This window comes from Oncorhynchus keta, chromosome 35 (assembly GCF_023373465.1).
Source record: "Oncorhynchus keta strain PuntledgeMale-10-30-2019 chromosome 35, Oket_V2, whole genome shotgun sequence".
Lineage (NCBI taxonomy): Eukaryota > Metazoa > Chordata > Actinopteri > Salmoniformes > Salmonidae > Oncorhynchus > Oncorhynchus keta.
In genome coordinates this window covers 6,107,656-6,121,428 of record NC_068455.1, presented here as the reverse complement: position 1 = coordinate 6,121,428, position 13,773 = coordinate 6,107,656, and the positions used below count along the sequence as shown (strand labels likewise).

Sequence of the window (13,773 nt, the reverse complement as noted above, 5' to 3'; positions counted from 1 at the left end):
AATCCTTCTCACCCCCCTAAAAAGATTTAGATGCACTATTGTAAAGTGGCTGTTCCACTGGATGTCATAAGGTGTATGCACCAATTTGTAAGTCGCTCTGGATAAGAGCGTCTGCTAAATGACTTAAATGTAATGTAAATGTAATGTAATGTAAATGTAATGTCAGCCCCATAGAAATACATTCCCATTCAAGTGAACGTTCCGAGGTCTCAGAGACTTGGTCCCTTCAAGTAATTACATCTCCATGCTCTATGACAAGCTCCTCCTACTTCAAGGACCACTACTCACTAAGCACCTCCTCCCTGTAGACCACGCCCACTAAGCCCATCCTACTGTACCTGCAGAGCCCCACCCCACTAAGCACCTCCTCCCTGTAGACCACGCCCACTAAGCCCATCCTACCTACAGAGACACACCCTGTTAAGCCCCTCCTACTGTACATGCAGAGCCTCACCCCACTAAGCCCCTCCTACTGTACCTGCAGAGCCTCACCCCACTAAGCCCCTCCTACTGTACCTGCAGAGCCCCACCCCACTAAGCCCCTCCTACTGTACCTTCAGAGCCCCGCCCCACTAAGCTCCTCCTACTGTACCTGTAGAGCCTCACCCCACTAAGCCCCTCCTTCTGTACCTGCAGAGTCCCGCCCCACTAAGCCCCTCCTACTGTACCTGCAGAGCCTCGCCCCACTAAGCCCCTCCTACTGTACCTGCAGAGCCCCGCCCCACTAAGCCCCTCCTACTGTACCTGCAGAGTCCCGCCCCACTAAGCCCCTCCTACTGTACCTGCAGAGCCCCGCCCCACTAAGCCCCTCCTACTGTACCTGTAGAGCCTCACCCCACTAAGCTCCTCCTACTGTACCTGCAGAGCCCCGCCCCACTAAGCCCCTCCTACTGTACCTGCAGAGCCTCGCTGCGTTTCTGAGTCAAGGCTCCCAGGGCATCCCATTGGTCACAGATGTTCTGGCAGCGAGTGTTCACACTGGGGGAGTCATAGTAGTCCAGCTCACTGAGGAACGAGACAGGGGTACAAGACAGGGGTACGAGACAGGGGTACGAGACAGGGGTACAAGACAGGGGTACAAGACAGGGGTACGAGACAGGGTACGAGACAGAGCAGGTCAATGTTATGTTATAGCAGCCCTCCCTCCATCCTCCATCCCTCTTCCCCTCCCTTCCCTCCCTCTCCCTTCATCCCTCCCTCCCTCCCTCCATTCCTCTTCCCTCCCTCCCTCCATTCCTCTTCCCTCCTCCCTCCATTCCTCTTCCCTCCCTCCCTCCATTCCTCTTCCCTCCCTCCCTCCATTCCTCTTCCCTCCTCCCTCCATTCCTCTTCCCTCCTCCCTCCATTCCTCTTCCCTCCTCCCTCCATTCCTCTTCCCTCCCTCCCTCCATTCCTCTTCCCTCCTCCCTCCATTCCTCTTCCCTCCTCCCTCCATTCCTCTTCCCTCCTCCCTCCATTCCTCTTCCCTCCCTCCCTCCATTCCTCTTCCCTCCTCCCTCCATTCCTCTTCCCTCCTCCCTCCATTCCTCTTCCCTCCCTCCCTCCATTCCTCTTCCCTCCCTCCCTCCCTCCATTCCTCTTCCCTCCCTCCCTCCATTCCTCTTCCCTCCCTCCCTCCATTCCTCTTCCCTCCCTCCCTCCATTCCTCTTCCCTCCCTCCCTCCATTCCTCTTCCCTCCTCCCTCCATTCCTCTTCCCTCCTCCCTCCATTCCTCTTCCCTCCTCCCTCCATTCCTCTTCCCTCCTCCCTCCATTCCTCTTCCCTCCTCCCTCCATTCCTCTTCCCTCCTCCCTCCATTCCTCTTCCCTCCTCCCTCCATTCCTCTTCCCTCCTCCCTCCATTCCTCTTCCCTCCTCCCTCCATTCCCTCCTTACTTTAACTCCTGAGCGATGGCAGCTATCTGCTCTACGCGGTCCTGGTGCGCGGCCAGGTCGCTCTCGAAGGCCTCGTGTTTCTTCAGCAGAGCCTTGATCTCAGACAGAGAGGCCGTCTCAAAGTCCCGCGCCTGCAGCATCACCTCCTTACCTGCAGGGGGTGACACACCACAGACATGGCTGGAAAATGTATACACAGTAAATACACGAATACAGAATGTATGTTGAACAAAAACAGGGACATGATACATATTTAAAAGGTGCTGCATACAGTGATCCAATCATTTCTGGATAACAAATCAAATCGTTATTTGTCACGTGTGCTGAATAAAACATGTATAGACCTTATAGTGAAATGTTGACTTTACTACAAGCCCTTAACTTGTTATGGCTGTGGGGCAGTATTGAGTAGCTTGGATGAATAAGTTGCCCAGAGTAAACTGTCTGCTACTCAGGCCCTGTTGCTAATATATTGCATATTATTAGTAGATTTGGATATAAAACACTCTGAAGTTTCTAAAACTGTTTGAATGATGTCTGTGAGTATAACAGAACTCGTATGGCAGGCGAAAACCTGAGAAAAAAATCCAACCAGGAAGTGGGAAATCTGAGGTTTCTTTCTTGTAGTTTTCAACTCATTCCCTATCGAATGCACAGTGTCTATGGGGTCAAATTGCACTTCCTAAGGCTTCTACTAGAGATTGATTCTATACATCGTTTGACATGTTTCTATGGACTGTAAACGGAACTTTTCGCACGTCATGAATTTGACTTACTGGGCTAAACGCGCGAACAAAAAAAGGAGATATTTAGACATAAATGACGGACATTATCGAACAAAACAAACATTTATTGTGGACCTGGGATTCCTGGGAGTGCATTCTGTTGAAGATCAAAGGTAAGTGAATATTTATAATGCTATTTCTGACTTCTGTTGACACGTTTTGGCTTGATTTGTTGTCTGAGCACTGTACTCAGATTATTGCATGGTGTGCTTTTTCGGTAAAGCTTTTTTAAAATCTGACAGCGGTTGCTGAGAAGTATATCTATAAATCCGTGCATAATAGTTGTATCTTTTATCAATGTTTATTATGAGTATTTCTGTAAATTGACGTGGCTCTCTGCAAAATCACAGGATGTTTTGGAACTACTGAACGTAACGCGCCAATATATACTGAGATTTCTGGATATAAATATGAACTTTATCGAACAAAACATACATGAGTCCTATGAGTGTCATCTGATGAAGATCATCAAAAGGTTAGTGATTCATTTCTCTCTATTTCTGCTTTTTGTGACTCCTCTCTTTGGCTGGAAAATTGGCTGTGTTTTTCTGTGACTTGGCTCTGACCTAACATAATCGTTTGGTTTGCTTTCGGCGTAAAGCCTTTTTGAAATCGGACTCTGTGGTTGGATTAACAACAAGTGTATCTTTAAAATGGTGTAAAATACTTGTATGTTTGAGGAATTGTAATTATGGGATTTCTGTTGTTTTGAATTTGGCGCCCTGCACGTTTCACTGGCTGTTGTCATATCGATCCCGTTAGCGGGATCTCAGCCCAAATATTATTATTTTTTTTTTAACCAACATTACAGTTTACAATTAAGTCACTTATAATTCTAGTTTCAATCAAAAATGGTCAAACGGAAACAGATGTGGTGTTCTGTTTCACGGTTCTGGTACCTTCAGTCCAGGTTTCGTGGATGGCTGCCTTCTGACGGAACTTCTCAGCCAGGTGGTCGAGTCTCTCCAGCCGGCGTATCTCGTTGAGGAGCCACTCCTCATAACCCTTCTCCGCCCCTTCTAGACCGCCCCAGGCGTTAGAGACGTCCTGCACAAATACAACAACTAACATATAGGTTCAGCTTACAGTCACCAGACACCAATCACCAGTCCAATTCCAGCCTTGTCCGGGGGGGCTGATTTAAAAGTGCCGATGGTAACGAGGCTTCAGCGTGTTAGAGGATTGTTTGTACAACTGAGGTTCTTCATGTAAACCCACAGTTTCATCAGCTGACCGGGTGGCTGTTCTCAGACGATCCCACAGGTGAAGAAGCTGGATGTGGAGGTCCTGGGCTGTCGTGGTTACACGTGGTCTGCGGCTGTGAGGCCGGTTGGACGTACTGCCAAATTCTCTAAAATGACGTTGTTTGATCGGCTTATGGTAGAGAAATGAACATACAATTCTCTGGCAACAGCTCTGGTGGACATTCCTGCAGTCAGCATGACAATTGCATCCTCCCTCAAAACTTGAGACATCTGTGGCATTGTGTTGTGTGACAAAACTGCACATTTTAAAGTTATTGTCCCCAGCACAAGGTCCACCTGTGTAATGATCACACTGTTTAATCAGCTTCTTGATAGGCCACACCTGTCAAGTGGATGGATTATCTTGGCAAAGGAGAAATGCTCACTAACAGGGATGTAAAAACACATTTGGGCTCAAAACTTGAGAGAAATAAGCTTTTTGTGTGTACGTATGGAACATTTCTGGGATCTGTTATTTCAGCTCATGAAACATGGGACCAACACTTTACATGTTGCGTTTATATTTGTGTTCAGTGTAGCTGCTCGTTTTGTGATTGAGATTCAGGGAATCTGAGTAGCGTCTTGCTAAAGCCGATGCTGATCTCCTCGAATGTGCTGTGTAAATAGCAACTGACTTAAACAGAGGGCGTGATGAGAGAGAAAGAGCGAGAGAAATCATGAGAAAACAAAATGATAATTACTTGACAAATTTAACATATGTTTCCCATTTCCCAATAAATCACCTTAAATTGAATTGAGAGAGAGAAAGAAACAGAGAAATAAGAGAGGTGTGTGTGTCGTGTACTTCATACTGTAGGTTACCTACCGACACCATCTTCCCCTCGGAGGGCATGAAGGCAGGTCTGTTGCTGAGTCTCAGCTTGGTCTGCAGGGTGTTGAAGTTGATCTCCAGCTGACACTTCTCCTGGACCTTTTAATATCACAATTATAGTTGCCACTTAGCAGACGTTTCCATCCAAAATGACTTAAGTCACACATGCATACATAGTTCGTATTATTATTTAACCTATTCAGGGAAGTCCCATTGACACCGATGTCTCTTTTAACAAGGGGGCCCTGATTCATAAAAGGAATTAGTGACAGTCATTATAACAAGTGGGTGTAGAACCTTGGGGGGCTTGTGTTGACGCCGATAGTCCCTGAAGTCCTCCAGCTTCTGCTGCATCGCCTGCATGGTGTTCTCTGGAGCACGGTTCTCCAGCCACGGGATGGTGCGCCGGATCCACTCCAGGAGCTACGGGGGGGAAGAGGAGAGGCATAGAGGGAGAATTGGGGGGAGGGGAAGAGAGAGGGGGGGTGGAAGAGGAGAGGCATAGAGGGAGGTGGGGGAGAAGAGGGGGGGAAGAGGGGGCATAGAGAGAGGGGGTGGAAGAGGAGAGGCATAGAGGGAGAATTGGGGAGGGGAAGAGAGAGGGGGTGGAAGAGGAGAGGCATAGAGGGAGGGAGGGGGGGGGAGGGGGGGAAGAGAGAGGGGGTGGAAGAGGAGAGGCATAGAGGGAGAATGGGGGGGGGGGAGGTGAAGAGAGAGGGGGTGGAAGAGGAGAGGCATACAGGGATAATTGGGGGAGGAGGGGGGAAGAGAGGGGGTAGAGGAGAGGCATAGAGGGGGGGGGGGGAGGGGGAACAGGAGAGAGTAGATGGTAAGGAGTAGGGGTAAGAGGTGACGAGGGACAGAAGGAGAGGGAGAATTGGAGGAGGGAGAGAGGAACAGGAGGAGAGAGGAACAGGAGGAGAGGGAGAGAGGAACAGGAGGAGAGAGTAGATGGTAAGGAGTAGGGGTAAGAGGTGAAGGGGACAGAAGGAGAGGGAGAATTGGAGGAGGGAGAGAGGAACAGGAGGAGAGGGAGAGAGGAACAGGAGAGAGTAGATGGTAAGGAGTAGGGGTAAGAGGTGACGGGGGACAGGCAGGGCAGGTATAGAGGGACAGTAAAGGTAGAGCAGGTGAGGTTAGCACAATAAGAAAAAGGAATGGAAAGAGCGACAGAGAGAGACTTTTGTTACTAATAGTGAATAACTAATACATATAGCAGTGTGAATGTAGGAAGCTAATTCAACAAGCACAATTCTGCCTACTGTTCATTTGTTGTTAGCCTGGTACCAGATGTACCGGTACCCCCTGTATATAGCCTCCACATGGACTCTGTACCGGTACACCCTGTATATAGCCTCCACATGGACTCTGTACCGGTACCCCCTGTATATAGCCTCCACATGGACTCTGTACCGGTACACCATGTATATAGCCTCCACATTGACTCTGTACCATAACACCCTGTATATCGCCTCCACATTGACTCTGTACCGTAATACCCTGTATATAGCCTCCACATTGACTCTGTACCGTAACACCCTGTATATAGCCTCCACATTGACTCTGTACTGGTACCCCCTGTATATAGCCTCCACATGGACTCTGTACCGGTACACCCTGTATATAGCCTCCACATTGACTCTGTACTGGTACACCCTGTATATAGCCTCCACATTGACTCTGTACAGGTACCCCCTGTATAAAGCCTACACATGGACTCTGTACTGGTACACCCTGTATATAGCCTCCACATTGACTCTGTACTGGTACCCCCTGTATATAGCCTCCACATGGACTCTGTACTGGTACCCCCTGTATATAGCCTCCACATGGACTCTGTACAGGTACCCCCTGTATATAGCCTCCACATTGACTCTGTACTGGTACCCCCTGTATAAAGCCTCCACATTGACTCTGTACCGGTACACCATGTATATAGCCTCCACATTGACTCTGTACCGGTACCCCCTGTATATAGCCTCCACATTGACTCTGTACCGTAATACCCTGTATATAGCCTCCACATTGACTCTGTACCGGTACACCCTGTATATAGCCTCCACATTGACTCTGTACCGTAACACCCTGTATATAGCCTCCACATTGACTCTGTACTGGTACCCCCTGTATATAGCCTCCACATTGACTCTGTACTGGTACCCCCTGTATATAGCCTCCACATTGACTCTGTACTGGTACCCCCTGTATATAGCCTCCACATTGACTCTGTACTGGTACCCCCTGTATATAGCCTCCACATTGACTCTGTACTGGTACCCCCTGTATATAGCCTCCACATTGACTCTGTGCTGGTACCCCCTGTATATAGCCTCCACATTGACTCTGTACTGGTACCCCCTGTATATAGCCTCCACATTGACTCTGTACTGGTACCCCCTGTATATAGTCTCCACATTGTACTGGTACCCCCTGTATATAGCCTCCACATCTGTACCGGTACCCCCTGTATATAGCCTCCACATTGACTCTGTATTAGTACCCCTGTATATAGCCTCCACATTGACTCTGTACCGGTACCCCCTGTATATAGCCTCCACATTGACTCTGTACTGGTACCCCCTGTATATAGCCTCCACATTGACTCTGTATCAGTACCCCTGTATATAGCCTCCACATTGACTCTGTACCGGTACCCCCTGTTATTTTACTGGTGCTGTTTAATTATTTGTTACTTATATTTAAAAATGTTTTGCTTATCTATATTTTACTTAGCACTTTTTTTAAAACTGGTAAAGCATTGTTTAATTAGTTTAGAGCGTTACTTATATTTAAAAAGGTTTTGCTGACAAGGTACAAATCTGTCGTTCTGCCCTACAGTTAACCCACTGTTTTTTCTAAAATATGTTCTTAAGCACTTGCCTGGTTAAATAAAGGTAAAATTTTAAAAAAAATTGTTGGTTAAAGGGCCTGATAGTAAACATTTCACTGTTTTACACCTGTTGTATTTGGGCGCATGTGACAAATAACATTTTAATTGATTTGATTATGGGGGGAGGGGGACAGAGGAGGGGTGTGGTGCTTACATCACTAGCCAGCTTCTCGTAATCCTCCATCAGCTGCTCATTCTCCTGGTTGACAGCCAACACCTTGCAGATCCGATTGGCTGCTGTCTCCGCCTGGGGGAGGAACAGGAAGGAATATGGTGAATACATTCTATCATCGCCATGGGAACTGTTACTGTGTTGTCAGTCAGAACACATCATGGTTGATATCAAACTCGCTCTCCCTCTCTAGATATCTAACTCTCCCCCTCTCTGTCTAGATATCTAACTCTCCCCTCTCTGTCTAGATAAAACAGGTCTCCCCTTCTGTCTAGAATCTAACTCTCCCCTCTCTGTCTAGATATCTAACTCCCCTCTCTGTCTAGATATTAATCTCCCCCTCTCTGTCTAGATATCTAAATCTCCCCCTCTCTGTCTAGATATCTAACTCTCCCCCTCTCTGTCTAGATATCTAACTCTCCCCTCTCTGTCTAGATATCTAACCCTCCCCTTCTGTCTAGATATCTAACCACCCCTCTCTGTCTAGATATCTAACTTTCTCCCCTCTCTGTCTAGATATCTAACTCTGCCTCTCTGTCTAGATATCTTTCCCCCTCTCTGTCTAGATATCATGCCCTCTCTGTCTAGACCTAACTCTCCCCCTGCTCTGTCTAGAATCAACTCTCCCCCTCTCTGTCTAGATATCTAACTCCCTCCTCTCTGTCTAGATATCTAACTCTCCCCCTCTCTGTCTAGATATCTAACTCTCCCCCTCTCTGTCTAGATATTAATCTCCCCCTCTCAAGTCTAGATATCATCCCCCCTCTCTGTCTAGATATCTAACTCTCCTCTCTCCTAGATATCTAACTCCCCCTCTCTGTCTAGATATCTAACTCACCCCTCTGTCTAGATATCTAAACCTCCTTCGATTTGTGAAAAACAGGTGTCTGATCTTACTTCAAAACTAAACTCGCTCAAGATCCACCACAGGTCAAATTTGAGACTGGTTAATCTATCCGAAAAAGTGGAAAATGGTGACGCAGTTGCATTTCTCCAGAGATGCCTTCCTGAGGCAGTAGGCTTTCCGGACCCCCTACGCATTGAAAGAGCCCGTCTGCTTCCGGCCTGAGAAACCACCCCTCTCCACGAGTCCTTATCATGAAGTTTCTCAACTTTTCAGACACCTTGCCCAAGGCGGAAAGTCTTTGGGCAAGGTGATGTACGGGGGACCAAGAGATCATGCCCTTCTCTGACCTATCCCGCAGACCTGCACTGAAAAAGAAACGGCTACGATGGGGTCAAACGCCAGGTCCCTCAACATTGCCTATGGAATAGCCTTCCCAGCTAAACTACAGCTGACTTACAAAGGACAGTCACACGGGTTTGAATCTCCCTCTCAAGCCAAGGTGTTCATCCGTGGCATACAGCGTGAATCCTCTTCCTAGTCATGTTGCCGCTGTCAAGTTTACCACCACTCTGGACTACGGAGAATTAAACCACCTTCGATTATGTGACTGTTGGCAAGCTAACTAACATTAGCTAATGTATTATTATGGTATGGTGGTATAGGACTATGGTCTAGTGGTATAGGACTATGGTCTAGTGGTATAGGACTATGGTATGGTGGTATAGGACTATGGTCTAGTGGTATAGGACTATGGTCTAGTGGTATAGGACTATGGTATGGTGGTATAGGACTATGGTCTAGTGGTATAGGTCTATGGTATGGTGGTCTAGTGGTATAGGCCTATGGTATGGTGGTGTAGTGGTATAGGACTGGTATGGTGGTCTAGTGGTATAGGACTATGGTATGGTGGTCTAGTGGTATAGGACTATGATATGGTGGTGTAGTGGTATAGGACTATGGTATGGTGGTAAGTGGTATAGGACTGGTATGGTGGTCTAGTGGTATAGGACTCATGGTATGGTGGTCTAGTGGTATAGGACTATGATATGGTGGTCTAGTGGTATAGGCCTATTATGGTGGTGTAGTGGTATAGGACTGGTATGGTGGTGTAGTGGTATAGGACTGGTATGGTGGTCTAGTGGTATAGGACTATGGTATGGTGGTCTAGTGGTATAGGACTATGGTATGGTGGTGTAGTGGTATAGGACTATGGTATTGGTATAGGACTATGGTCTAGTGGTATAGGACTATGGTCTAGTGGTATAGGACTATGGTATGGTGGTATAGGACTATGGTATGGTGGTATAGGACTATGGTCAGTGGTATAGGACTATGGTCTAGTGGTATAGGACTATGGTATGGTGGTATAGGACTATGGTCTAGTGGTATAGGTCTATGGTATGGTGGTCTAGTGGTATAGGCCTATGGTATGGTGGTGTAGTGGTATAGGACTGGTATGGTGGTCTAGTGGTATAGGACTATGGTATGGTGGTCTAGTGGTATAGGACTATGATATGGTGGTGTAGTGGTATAGGACTATGGTATGGTGGTGTAGTGGTATAGGACTGGTATGGTGGTCTAGTGGTATAGGACTATGGTATGGTGGTCTAGTGGTATAGGACTATGATATGGTGGTCTAGTGGTATAGGCCTATGGTATGGTGGTGTAGTGGTATAGGACTGGTATGGTGGTGTAGTGGTATAGGACTGGTATGGTGGTCTAGTGGTATAGGACTATGGTATGGTGGTCTAGTGGTATAGGACTATGGTATGGTGGTGTAGTGGTATAGGACTATGGTATGGTGGTATAGGACTATGGTCTAGTGGTATAGGACTATGGTCTAGTGGTATAGGACTATGGTATGGTGGTATAGGACTATGGTCTAGTGGTATAGGTCTATGGTATGGTGGTCTAGTGGTATAGGCCTATGGTATGGTGGTCTAGTGGTATAGGACTATGGTATGGTGGTCTAGTGGTATAGGACTATGGTATGGTGGTGTAGTGGTATAGGACTATGGTATGGTGGTCTAGTGGTATAGGATTATGGTATGGTGGTCTAGTGGTATAGGACTATGGTATGGTGGTCTAGTGGTATAGGACTATGGTATGGTGGTCTAGTGGTATAGGACTATGGTGGTCTAGTGGTATAGGACTATGGTATGGTGGTCTAGTGGTATAGGACTATTGTATGGTGGTATAGGACTGATGGTATGGTGGTCTAGTGGTATAGGACTATGGTATGGTGATCTAGTGGTATAGCACTGGTATGGTATGGTGGTCCAGTGTATCCATGATTGTGGTCTAGTGGTATAGGACTATTGTATGGTGGTATAGGACTATGGTATGGTGGTCCAGTGGTATGAGGACTATGGTATGGTGGTCAGTGGTATAGGACTGGTATGGTATGGTGGTCTAGTGGTATCAGGTACGGTATGGTGGTCTAGTGGTATAGGACATTGTATGGTGGTATAGGACTGGTATGGTATGGTGGTCTAGTGGTATAGGACTACGGTATGGTGGTCTAGTGGTTAGGACTATGGTATGGTGGTCTAGTGGTATAGGACTATGATGGTGGTGTAGTGGTATAGGTATGGTATGGTGGTGTAGTGGTATAGGACTGGTATGGTGGTCTAGTGGTATAGGACTTGGTATGGTGGTCAGTGGTACCAGGACTATGATATGGTGGTCTAGGCCTATGGTATGGTGGTGTAGTGGTATAGGACTGGTATGGTGGTGTAGTGGTATAGGACTGGTATGGTGGTCCAGTGGTATAGGACTATGGTATGGTGGTCCAGTGGTATAGGACTATGGTATGGTGGTGTAGTGGTATAGGACTATGGTATGGTGGTCTAGTGGTATAGGACTATGGTATGGTGGTCCAGTGGTATAGGACTATGGTATGGTGGTCCAGTGGTATAGGACTATGGTATGGTGGTCTAGTGGTATAGGACTATGGTGGTCTAGTGGTATGAGGACTATGGTATGGTGGTCTAGTGGTATAGGACTATTGTATGGTGGTATAGGACTATGGTATGGTGGTCAGTGGTATAGGACTATGGTATGGTGGTCTAGTGGTATAGCACTGGTATGGTATGGTGGTCTAGTGGTATAGGACTATGGTATGGTGGTCTAGTGGTATAGGACTATTGTATGGTGGTATAGGACTATGGTATGGTGGTCTAGTGGTATAGGACTATGGTATGGTGGTCTAGTGGTATAGGACTGGTATGGTATGGTGGTCTAGTGGTATAGGACTACGGTATGGTGGTCTAGTGGTATAGGACTATTGTATGGTGGTATAGGACTGGTATGGTATGGTGGTCTAGTGGTATAGGACTACGGTATGGTGGTCTAGTGGTATAGGACTATGGTATGGTGGTCTAGTGGTATAGGACTATGGTCTAGTGGTATAGGACTATGGTATGGTGGTCTACTGGTATAGGACTATGGTATGGTGGTCTAGTGGTATAGGACTATTGTATGGTAGTATAGGACTATGGTATGGTGGTATAGGACTGGTATGGTATGGTGGTGTAGTGGTATAGGACTATGGTATGGTGGTCTAGTGGTATAGGACTATGGTATGGTGGTATAGGACTATGGTCTAGTGGTATAGGACTATGGTATGGTGGTGTAGTGGTATAGGACTATTATGGTCTCTAGTGGTACATGACTATTATGGTCTCTAGTGGTACAGGACTATTACGGTCTCTAGTAGTACAGGACTATTACGGTCTCTAGTAGTACAGGACTATTATGGTCTCTAGTGGTACAGGACTATTGTGGTCTCTAGTGGTACATGACTATTATGGTCTCTAGTGGTACAGGACTATTACGGTCTCTAGTAGTACAGGACTATTACGGTCTCTAGTAGTACAGGACTATTATGGTCTCTAGTGGTACAGGACCTTCTGTCTTGCCTAGTACAGGTATTATGGTCTCTAGTGGTACAGGACTTCTGCTTGCCTGAGTAGTACAGGACTATTGTGGTCTCTAGTAACACTGTGGTCTCTAGTGGTACCTTCTGGTTGCCTAGTAGTACAGGACTGGTAGTCACTAGTAGTACAGGACTATTACGGTCTCTAGTAGTACAGGACTATTATGGTCTCTAGTGGTACAGGACTATTGTGGTCTCTAGTGGTCTAGAAGGACTAGAGACTAGAGGGAGGCGCTGTACCTTCTGCTTGCCTGAGAAAGCCTGGTAGTAACACTGTGGTACTGTACCTTCTGCTTGCCTGAGAAAGCCTGGTAGTAACACTGTGGTACTGTACCTTCTGCTTGCCTGAGAAAGCCTGGTAGTAACACTGTGGTACTGTACCTTCTGCTTGCCTGAGAAAGCCTGGTAGTAACACTGTGGTACTGTACCTTCTGCTTGCCTGAGAAAGCGTGGTAGTAACACGACACATAAGTCATGATGGCCTTCTCATCCGGCCTCAACGTGCTAACGATGTCTGCCCAGGGAACAAAGGGAGGAGGAGAAGGGGAGAGGGAAGGAGAGATGGAAAAAAAGAGAGAAGCGCAGAGTAAAAGTGTGAGCCAACAGGCACCAGTCTGACCAGGTTGTCAGACACCAGGGAGAGAGGAGACAACAGGCACCAGTCTGATCAGGTTGTCAGACACCAGGGAGAGAGGAGACAACAGGCACCAGTCTGATCAGGTTGTCAGACACCAGGGAGAGAGGAGACAACAGGCACCAGTCTGATCAGGTTGGTTGGTTTGTTAGTTTATCTGTCTGTTTGGATTCTATTGGCGGTTTAGCTGTTATAGTCCCAATGGCTAGTATACCTGGTGTCGCCACTAAACAGGTGGGTAGGAGTTGGCTCGTCCACATTTAGTAATATTTCTGACTGTAGTCATCATATTTGTTGATAGTGTGAATTTGTTTGATGTAGCCTTCTTTATACAGTAATCTGAGCCCTGTCCCTCTACCTGTCTGAGGTAATGTGAGGTTCACTATATGCTGCTCATACTCTTCATCTTCACCCCATTCTTCCCCTTCTTCTACATGCCATAATAAAAGGGAGGCAGTGTCTGAATCCTCTCTCTTCCAATTATAAATAGAGAGAATATTTTTTCCACTCTGTCTTTTAAACACAGCTGTTCTCTCTGCTGCCTGGCTGCTGCAATG

General features: G+C 47.0%; 1 pseudogene across 1 annotated transcript in view; it reads right to left on the bottom strand.

Moving 5' to 3' along the window:
* Positions 1–13,773, bottom strand: part of LOC118381924 (alpha-actinin-1-like) — a 76,856-nt pseudogene that overhangs the window by 33,511 nt on the left and 29,572 nt on the right. Inside the window, exons 8-13 of the transcript XR_008091451.1 lie at positions 7,781–7,873; positions 5,034–5,159; positions 4,731–4,835; positions 3,560–3,707; positions 1,876–2,026; positions 897–1,005 (exon numbers count right to left, since the gene is read on the bottom strand). The product of XR_008091451.1 is annotated as an alpha-actinin-1-like (transcript). The remainder of the gene's footprint in view (positions 1–896; positions 1,006–1,875; positions 2,027–3,559; positions 3,708–4,730; positions 4,836–5,033; positions 5,160–7,780; positions 7,874–13,773) is intronic.